This window comes from Peromyscus maniculatus, chromosome 10 (genome assembly GCF_049852395.1).
Source record: "Peromyscus maniculatus bairdii isolate BWxNUB_F1_BW_parent chromosome 10, HU_Pman_BW_mat_3.1, whole genome shotgun sequence".
Classification (NCBI taxonomy): Eukaryota; Metazoa; Chordata; class Mammalia; order Rodentia; family Cricetidae; genus Peromyscus; species Peromyscus maniculatus.
The window spans coordinates 70,530,996-70,541,460 of NC_134861.1; the positions used below are offsets into that span (position 1 = coordinate 70,530,996).

The following is a 10,465-nucleotide window of genomic DNA, read 5'->3' on the forward strand; positions in this document are numbered from 1 at the left end:
GTTGGTCCCAGTAACCAACCACTGCATTGTTTTTATGAGCAGTGTGTGCATTTAACAGATCCTTTCTCTTCCTCCTCATTCTCCACTCCCTAATCTGCTTCTTCTTCTTTCATAGCTTAAATGAATCAATTACGTGAACTATGGCATGCTAAGTTTGCACACTTATTTAATTTCTGTCTACTTCCAGAATATAAAAGTTCTATTGTCTGTAAAACATTATTTTAGGTCCTGAGATAAAGCCCTGAACCAAAATTTTAAAAATGTTCTTGCTTGCCTGTGGCCGAATACTTAGTAGGAAGGCTTCAGATAAACCACGCATGAGCAAATCTGCCATATTGTTTGTCTCACTGTCCCTTCACCATGGTAGGAGGGGTGTCGGGGACTCACGAGTCTCTTTTTTCCTTGTGATGCCAGTTGAACCTACGACCTGGCACACACTAGGCAAGCGCTGTACCGCTGACCTGCTGCTCCCCAGCTGCTGTTTTCTTATTCCTGAGAAATGGAACAACAGGAAAATTCCAACACATTTGTCTACTGTCGCAAATGGTGTGGCGCCAGGGAGGAGCCAAGGTAAGGAGCCAACTGCACAGCGCGTCTTCCGGTGAGAGAGAGGAACTGGGGTGGGGTGCGGAATGAATCGTGGGAACACATCCATTTACCCCAGAACCAGAAGGGGGCGTGGAGTACGCAGGCACAGCTGTGGGGTCCTGTCAGTTTGCTCAGGCAACTACAAAGAAAGATCACGATAGCCAGATCAAGATACTCTGAGGTGTAAAAAATGGTTTCCCTAATGTATGGAACTGTGGACATTTTCAGTGATCTCGGTTTTGTGTTTTGATCCCCCTAACAGGCACATCAGAGCAGGCTCCTTCCCTTATGGGGAGCACCTGCAAGCACTCTTCCTTTCTGGCTGCTCTGAAGAGTGATCCTAACCAGTCTGGCCCCTTGAGGTCCATCTGTCAGCTACTTAGATCTCTTTGTGCCTTTTAAAAAAAGTTGTAACATGGTAATGTGTGTGCCTTTCAATCCACTCAAATAAAACTCTCTAATGAGAAAACGCATGCACAAATAATTTGAAAAGAATCAGCATGGCATGAATAGAGAACTTCCTTATTGTGGCTATTTCTAGTCGAGGCCGGGAGGGATGAAGGGAGGCAGGATCTAAGAATAGTCCGGAATTCACCTCTCATGGATACCCCATCGTCTTAATAACAAAAATGACTTTCCTGATTATATCTCACCGGGTCCCTTTTATTGCCTGTGATTAAGATGGAAACCTTTGTATTCACCCTAGAAAACAAAATATGAGACACACTTCCTTTGCTCTCACATTAACTTCACTTTATTGTTTGAAACTCCAAGTTTAAACATTTCCTACAGATCCAGGTTTCCCTTTTTGGCTCCAGATACCTTAATTATGAACATTTACCCCAAATTCTGCATCTGTATTCAAAACTACCCAGAGACGCTCTGGCCATGATTAGTCTTTTGTTATTTTTTTCAAATCCCTGTGATTGCATTGTTAGATATGCTCCAGCACATGGGTCTCACTGGCTCGTCATCATTAGACGCATTTATAGAAATCTACTAAATAAAAAAATCACGAGCTGAAGATAAAAGCACTTATTTAAGGCACTTTGCATGAATTAAGTAATGATAGTGGAGTCACATTACTCTTCCTTGAGTATAATTCTGGGATGCTTTTGTGTTTCTTGGCATTTGAATATTTCATTGTCAGCCTCAGGGATTAGGAAATGAAAAGACAATGCTGAGCCTTGGCTGTTGTACGATGTGTATACTATTCAAGATAAATGCTCATTAATCTTTGCTTTCAACTTATTTACATTCTCCCCCTGTTTATTGTAAGACAGCATAACCCCACATCAAAGAAAATTTTGAAACACAAGAGAAACACAACCAAGCATCTAATCTCTTCAACGTAACTGCTCTCCTTTGTGTATTCTCGGCCCATTGTCCTCTCATGCACACCTCTCTGTGTATTCTCTGCCCATTGTCCTCTCATGCACACCTCTTTGCATGGTTGCAGTTATCCCATGCATGCAACCATGGATGTGGAGTGTCTGAGTGGCAGTTAAGATAAGGTTTTTTTCAGGCTACAGAATAATGGCTGTGGCTTTAGGTGTCTACCTTTTGTCCAGTCTTGATTGTGTCTGTAGAAGGCTGAGAAGGAGACCCATCCTCTGTGACTTCAGGACTGGAGTCATAATCTGTATCCACCTGCCTCTCAGTGCTGTGGGTTTCCTTCTGCAGGGTGCCTCAGATGCAGAGTCACCTTCCATAGCATCATCACGAATCAAGGGGGATTTTCCTTCAAGGACAAAATTCTTAGAGGGACGGAAGAGGATCAAGATCTGATGTGCTTATGAGTTTTACATCTTTGACTTAAATTTTTTTCTTTTTATTTTATGATTTACACTGTCTCACAATAATTACAACAGTGAAACGTATTTCCTAATCAGTGTCTCTCATTTCACATCTCATCGTGTTTCAAGTTTGAGGCAGGTTGATTAAGAATATGGTCCTTTCCTTCTATCCATCCCTGTGGGCACACCCTTCACTAAATGACTGTGTGGCTCTTCCCATTCATGGAATCTGGCCTGCTTCATGATACGCTTTAGTGGATGGGTACAGTAGAGCTAGAAGCTTTGGAACACCTCTGGTTGTGTGCATACATGTGCACATGCATTCTCACTCATGGGACACTGTCAGGCTATCAGTGAACTCCTGGGTTTGACCACTGGAGGGGGAGAGAACCTGAGGATGAAGATCACGACAGAGTAGCTGAGACGCAGTCTACTTCCAACCATCAGCTGGCCTATGCTTCGGCAAGTGCTCTGCTTTTGGTCCTCTACATTGTGAAGAGTCCCTGCCACACATTACCACCACTGTGGCTAGGAGTACTTCTACCCAGCCTTCCTTTCCATGGTGAACTGGTGCCCAAAGAAGCCATGGGCCAGAGTAGACCCTGCCTTCCTTATGTCGTTTCAGTCAGGTATTAAAAAATCATTTTATTTACTTATTTATTACTTTATGTGTACTAGTGTTTTGCCTGCATGTATGTCTATGTGCCATCTGCATGCCTTGTGCTCCTCATAGAGGCCAGAAGATGCCATCAGATCCCCTGAAAGTGATTTATAGATGGCTATGAGCCACCATGTGAGTTCTGGGATTGAACTTTAGTCCACTGGAAGAGCAGCCAGTGCTCTTATCCTGTGAGTCATCTCTTTAGCCCAGCTATCAGATATTTGTTGTTTTGCTTGTTTGTTTTTGAGAAAGGGTCTCTACACAGCCCTGTCCTGGAATTTGCAATACAGACCAAGATCACCCAGACCTACAGAGATCTGCCTGCTTCTGCCTCTAGAGTGCTAGGATCAAAGGTGTGTGCCACTATGTACAGCACACTGACGGGTATACCCGTCATACCAACATAAAAGTATGTAATCAGGCCACTAAGTTGTAAGGCAGTAGGTTGCAGGGCATTATTTTGGTATCATATAACTAATAAGAGGCTCCATTAGATTTCATACAATTCTGTTTTGTTCCTCCTATGTTTCAATCATAGCAACAAATTACAAATTGGACATTGAGATGACAAATGCATCCTTCTCATCCATGAGAAGCTTAAGATGTGTACTGTGTAGACTGACTGGCAAGGACTTCCAATCCCCACTGAATTATTGCACTCTTACAACCCACCTTAGAGAAGTCAGGCTAGAGAGAGTCGGACTCTCTGTATTTCTTCCCCTTCAACACAATCCATCAAACTTATGCTATCTTTCCAGTAGACTTTTCAGGTCAGCAGGATCCTGATATAAATGCTCAGTCCACAAGGACCTCACAAAGCCCCCTAAAATGTAAACACTGCATTCCTACAGGAGATAGTGTTGTGTTTGCTGTTACTCATAATTGATTATAATTTCAAATGGTTTGTAGTATATACTCACCTTTATTCTATACATAGAATAGTACACAAGACTATGCTTGGGTTTAGGCATCACACAGGCCAAGCATAGCTCCAGGCCTGGCAATGACCTTCAACAGACAGCATCCGTAACATCAACTCTCCATGGAGTTCCTGGATTACTTTTCTATTTTTCTCTCGTTCTTTGCAGCGCTGATGAATTGAACCCAGTAATGAGGAACTGAACCCAGGACCTCACACATGCTAGACCAACACCATCATTCTCTGAAGTCCAAGTCCCTTTTTACTTTTAGACAGGATCCCACTAAGTTGCTCAGGCTGTCCTTGAACTCACTCTGCCGCTCAGGCAGGCTTTGAACTTGAAATCCTTCTCCCTCAGCCTCTTGAGTAGGTAGGATTACAAGCCTGTGCCACCAGACTCAGCTCTGGTTTCTTGTTAATATGGTCTGATGAAGTTTTCTAAGTTATTTTAGGAAGAGAGCAAATAGAATAAATCTGCTCTTATTCCATTTTTAAACACCTATTTTACAAATCCCACTGTAAACACACACACACACACACACACACACACACACACACACACACAAATTAGCCTTAGAAATTTGCAAATCACAGAAAAGTAGGTCTAGACACATCCATGTTTTCCGTGTCTTGCTATGTGGTTCTCTGCACAGCCTCAGAAGGAGGACTCACTGCCTCAGGAGGAAGGTCATCTCTAGATGAGCATGCTAGACGCACACCTCCAGAACGACCCCCAGACAGATTTCCATCTCTTCTGTTCCAGTAACACTACCAGAAGGTTGAGGACTGCAGAGAAGTTTGGCACAACTCCACCTGCTCTTTTAATGGCTACCATTTTATTGCTCAAGATAACTTGTAACACTTGTATTCACTGTAAAACACAGGAGTCAGCTTGCTGTTAATTTGTGTGTGTGTGTGTGTGTGTGTGTGTGTGTGTGTGTGTGTGTGTGTGTGTGTGTGTTATGTGCAGGCAAAGCAATAGCTTCACAGTGCTTTCATATTTGGATGTATAATAAAGTTGACCACCTGAGCAGTCTAGATGTGGCTGTGCCATTGAGACCTGATTCATTATTTATCATAGATAAGTTGATGCTAACTGTGGTGACATTTGGAAGGAGCAAAAAAATGTCTAGCTCTTAATGGGTGGCTAATGCTTAACGCATCAGACATATAAATCAAACTTAAAAATCATTAATGTGCGTCGATTGTTCCAAACAATAGGTTTCATTATGACATTTCCATACATGCATGTGACACTTTGGTCGTATTTACCTCATTTCCTTCTCTTGCTCTCATTCCTCCCTCCATTTACTTTTTCTAAATAATCTCTCTTCCACTTCAATGTCTTAAAAAAAAAATCTAGACCCTGCCTCTGAGAGGAAACATGGCATTTGTCTGCCTGAGTCTGATTCACTTCGCTCAGCACAGCCATCTCCAGCTCATTGTCTTAATCACCCACACAGCTTTGCTCTTTATGAGGAAACAACACACCATTTTCTCTGTTCATCTGGTAATGGACACGCAGGCTGATTCCACATGGGGGCTACTGTGAACACTGGCGACCACAAACACGATTATGGATGTGCAGGTGTTTCTACTGCATTCTGACTCATTCAAGGGCCGTCCAGGAATGGCACAGCTGGACCGTCTCTTTTCAGTTTTCCGAGGACTCTCCTTCCCGGGGTCTACGGTGTCTATGGTGTCATCTCTGTCTCACCAGCAATGGATAGGGGTTCTTCCCCTTCACTGTCACCGGTTTCTCTGGTTGTTTCCCTTATGATAGTCGCTCTGACTGCAGACAGGATTTGTGTACTTCTGATCTGCATCTCCCTGATGGCAGAGGATGCCGAGGATTTTTGTCGTGTATTTATTGGACATCAGTATTTCTCCTTTTGAGAACTGTCTGCCGAATTGATCTGCTCCCTTATTGACTGGATTATTCTTCTTTTGGTATTACTTTTGAGCCCTTCATATATTCTGGGTAGCAGTCCCCTGTTGGATGAATAGCTGGCAGTGATTTTCCCTGCTCTGTGGCCCATCTCTCTTCCAAGAATTATTCTCTTTGCTCTACAGAATCTTTTTAGTTTCACACAATCCCATTTGTCAGTTCTTTATATTACTTTCTGAGCTATCTGGGGTCTAATTCAGAAAGTCCTTGGCTATGCCTATATTAAAACAAAATTTTGATCAGTCAAAAAAGACAAAAATTAATCCAATCCCGTCCTTCAAAAATAAGCACTGCCCTTTGGGACATTTATTTCTGGCATTACTTTTTTTCTTTTTCTACATGGGACTTGGGGTGGACCTGAGACAGGGTTTCACTCTGTAGGCCAGGCTAGCCTGGAACTTAACACAGCCCAAGCTGGCTTTGAATTGATGGTAATCTTCCTGTCTTAGTCTCCCGAGTGCTGGGATTCCAGGTGTGAGCCACCACCTGTGACTTCTACAGGTAATTGAAATAAACAATAATAAAATGGAAGGTACTTGCGGAAAAGCTATATTAGGATAAGAGCAAAGTCAGAAACCCAGGCAGACGTGGAAGGCAGTCCCAAGGCCCTCCATCCATTCCTGCTCTAGAAACACAGGGCGTCCGTCTCCCAGCAAACTCCCAGATCCCCTGGCTCCTACAGTCTCTCCGCCCCTCTTCTCCAATGATCCCTGGGCCTTAGGTGCAGGAGGAGAGCTGTAGACTTACCCACTCGGACGGGGCTCCACAACTCTGCGTTTTCTTGGTTGTGGTTTTCTGTAATGGTCTTTGTTGCAAAGAGATGTTTCCTTGATGAGAGGTGAGGACTGCACTTTCTTTTCTTTTTTTTTTGGTTTTTTTTGAGACAGGGTTTCTCTGTGTAGCTTTGCGCCTTTCCTGGAGCTCACTTGGTAGCCCAGGCTGGCCTCGAACTCACAGAGATCCGCCTGCCTCTGCCTCCCGAGTGCTGGGATTAAAGGCGTGCGCCACCATCGCCCGGTGAGGACTGCACTTTCTGCAGGGATGAGGGCAAATAGTGGTCTTTCTGGTCTGGATTACATCACCTAAATATGATCTTTCCTAGTTCCATCCATTTACCTGCAAATTTCATGATTTCATTCTTCTTTACAGCTGAACACCATGCCACAGTGTATATGTTCCACACCTTTTTCTTCTATTTGTCAGTTGAGGGATATTTAGGTTGTTTCCATTTCCTGGCTATAGTGACTAGGGCAGCGGTGAACATGGCTGAGCAAGTATCTGTGGAGTAAGATGTTGAGTCCTTTGGTGTATGCCAAGGAGTGGTGTAGCTGGGTTGGAGCGTCACATTTTTAGTTTTTTGAGTATTCTCCACACTGATTTCCAGAGTGGCTGGACTAGTTTGCAATCCCACCAGCGATAAGGGAGAGCTCCCTTTCCCCACATACCCTACAGCATTTGTTGTCTGTTGTTTTATTGATCTTTACTGTTCTGACTGGAGTAAGATGAAATCTCAAAGTTGTTTTGATTTGTATTTCCCTAATTGCTAGGGAAGATGAACTTTTTGAAATATTTCTTAGCTGTTTTTTTTTTCTTTTGAGAATTCTCTATCAATACTCTAGGCCATTTTGAATAGGTTATTTTTTTTTCTTTTTGACTCTTTGTTGTTCTTTATACGGTCTGGATATTAATCTTCTTTCAGATATAGATATAGAAGCCACTTTCTTGTAGTCCTGCCAACATGGCTGCCTACACATGACCTAAACAAGAAAGGCGGAACCAAAAGACATGCTGACATGGAGTGGGAAACCTCAGAAAGCCTCAGCTGTACACAAAGAACTACAGGCAACTAAGGGATTCTGAAAGCAGGAGAAACAGTTTTTCCCAGGGAACAGCTCACCAATTGGTTGTTCAATACCAAATGGTCAGCCCTGAAAACATACATGCAAGCAACAATATATAGACTGAGCAGGTTGTATTTGTAAATTTGGGATAACGCATATGCATACAATAGCTCTGTGTGTAACAACAACTGAAGGAAAAAGAGGCCATGAATCTGAAAGAGAGTTGGAGAAGGTATGTATATTGAGAGGGTTTGGAAGGGGAAGTTATGTAATTATAATCTCAAAAAACAGAGGACCACGTGCTTTGGGCTCCAGGTATCACTGGCCTGGTGGAACTGGCTATGTGGGACACTCTGCACAAGAGGCCAGAAATATTGTATACGGAGAGTTTTGTTCTTCTGGAGTAGTTCCCTGAGAATGCAGCCTGTATTAGAAAATACACAGAACAGATTACCAGTGAGAAGTTGGGTAGGGTCAACGTGGAACCAGGTGTTAAAAATCTAGAAGACCTGCTTCAGGGTGGTGAAGTAGGAGAGATGATTCTTCAGACTGAAAATGGACTAAATCTGGCAAGAAGAAATGTTGCAGCGGAAGTCATGGGAGCCCTTAGCGGAAGAGCATCCTGCTGACAGGCGGAAGTGGCCGATACGATCACAGGTCCGATGGCTGATGAGATACTGGTACAATTAAATGTTGTTATGCTAAAATAAAATAACATGATATAAACACACCTATAAATATGCAAATTATACAAACATATCTATAAAATAAATTACATACAAACACAAGGGCAATGGTGGGGCAAAGGGAAGTCAGGGACAGACTCAGCTGGGAACCTGGCAGAGTAACATTCACCATTATCACCACAAACCCAGCAAACATCAGTGCAATGCTTACCAAGCACCATGTGCATAATTTTTTTTATACTAACTCATTGAATACCCGCAGCTCACCAACAAATAACGCGTCACTAGACTTCCAACTTTACACGGGCCACGGAGTCACTTGCTCAAGTGTGGAACCCGGATTCAGAACCAAGGATCTGTTTGCGGTACCCCGGCTCTTCCATGCTGTGGTTTGTTCAGTTGTTTATTTTCTTGTGATGATTCATCTGGACTGTGCACGGAGCCTCGATAGATACTCTGGCTGTGTAGAAGGAGCTGGTCTGGCTGTGGAGGGCCTCAACTCCAACCACATTGCTGTCATTCACTGAAGACTCACACAAGTCATTCATCACCGTTCATTTATGCTACTGTCCATCAATACCTTTCTGTACGTGCGCATCTTTCTCTGAGCACAATAAATTTTATTCAAATGGTAGTCACGGGAGAAATGTCCCCCTCCTTCCTCATCAAGAAAGCGGGTGACTGGGGGCGGAAGCCCCGGGGAGGCAGCATCTGCCAGCACTCGAGGATCCCGCCCGTGTGAGCCGAGGATAGAATTAACAGGCGCAGTAGTTCGCAGCTCAACATTTGTTCAAGTCTGGCACATGCACAGATCATTAGCGACTGTATTTGAGAGGAGAGATCAAGGAGGTGGGGAAAGAGTGGATCTGATTAAAGGGGCAATCAGGAAAGGAGAGTCAGCGTTTATGTGAACGTTCCGGAGCTAAAATGAACTGGAGAGCAGAGCAAAGGGCAGGGCACCTTGGGAGGGGGTCTGCAGACAATCTGGATAATTTCGACTCTGTGACTTCCGGTGCAAAATCTTGTCCCTTCTGTGACTCCCTGGAGCGGCTGCTGCCTTACTTCCCTGGGCTTGTTGCATCCATGCAAAGAAAGACTGGGCGTGCGTGGTGGGAAGGGTGGGTGGAGATTGTTGTCTTGTTTGTAGCTTTCGTCTTGGCTCCAAGAAGATAAATATTCATGGATAAGTTAATGCTTGCACAATGCTTGTGTTGACCCACGCTGGGCAAAGTCTGAGATGTTCAGAGCAATCGTAAGAAGTGTGCATGCATCATCCAATAAAATTAACCTTTTTCTTTTTGAGTCATGGGCTCCTGTATCCCAGGTTAGCCTCCAACTCACTATGTAGCCGAGAATGTCTTTAAACCACCAATCTCCCTGCTCTACCTCCTGAATCCTGGGAGCACAGGCATGCAGCACTGTGCCCAGTTTCTGCTGTGCTGGAGAATCAAACCCAGGATTTTGTGCGTAACTGCCATGCATCGTATCATCGGGGTCACTGCCCCATACTCAAACTGGTTAACGTGTATAGAGTTCAAGTTGGTGCAGTGAAGGAGCTACCTAGAAACAGGATCACAGGTATCTCCGGCAAGAGCTGGTTCCTTCTCTCGACTCATCACAGCATATCTGATTCTCCCCCACACCACCCATAGAGTAGGAGGGGACACATGTGGCCACCCCATCTGATATATATATATATATATGGGGGGGGTTACAAACTAGCAGAATACGTACAGCTGACAAATGGCAGGGCTGCACTCCTATCTGCTCTGCTTTTTCCCATCACCTCCTGGACTTTAGTCCTACTCTGAAGACACAAAGGAGACACGTTTGAAGCAGAGAAGAATTAAGTCTTAAACTTCATGGTCTTGACACCAAAAAGAAGAGCAACGTTTTGAGTGCTCTAGTGAGAAGGAGGACGTGTGTGAGCTGTTCAGGTCTTGCTCACAGGTCCAAGGTTGTTCAGTTAGAACTTGTTCTGGTGTTAGAGTCGTACCGTATTTCAGCTAGCACTTCCACCAAGGCA

General features: G+C 44.0%; 1 pseudogene; it reads left to right on the forward strand.

Annotated features, from left to right (window-relative positions):
• LOC102908559 (NADH dehydrogenase [ubiquinone] 1 alpha subcomplex subunit 5 pseudogene) overlaps nt 1-8,443 on the forward strand; it is a 46,926-nt pseudogene extending 38,483 nt beyond the window's left edge.
• The last annotated feature ends 2,022 nt before the right edge of the window (nt 8,444-10,465 follow it).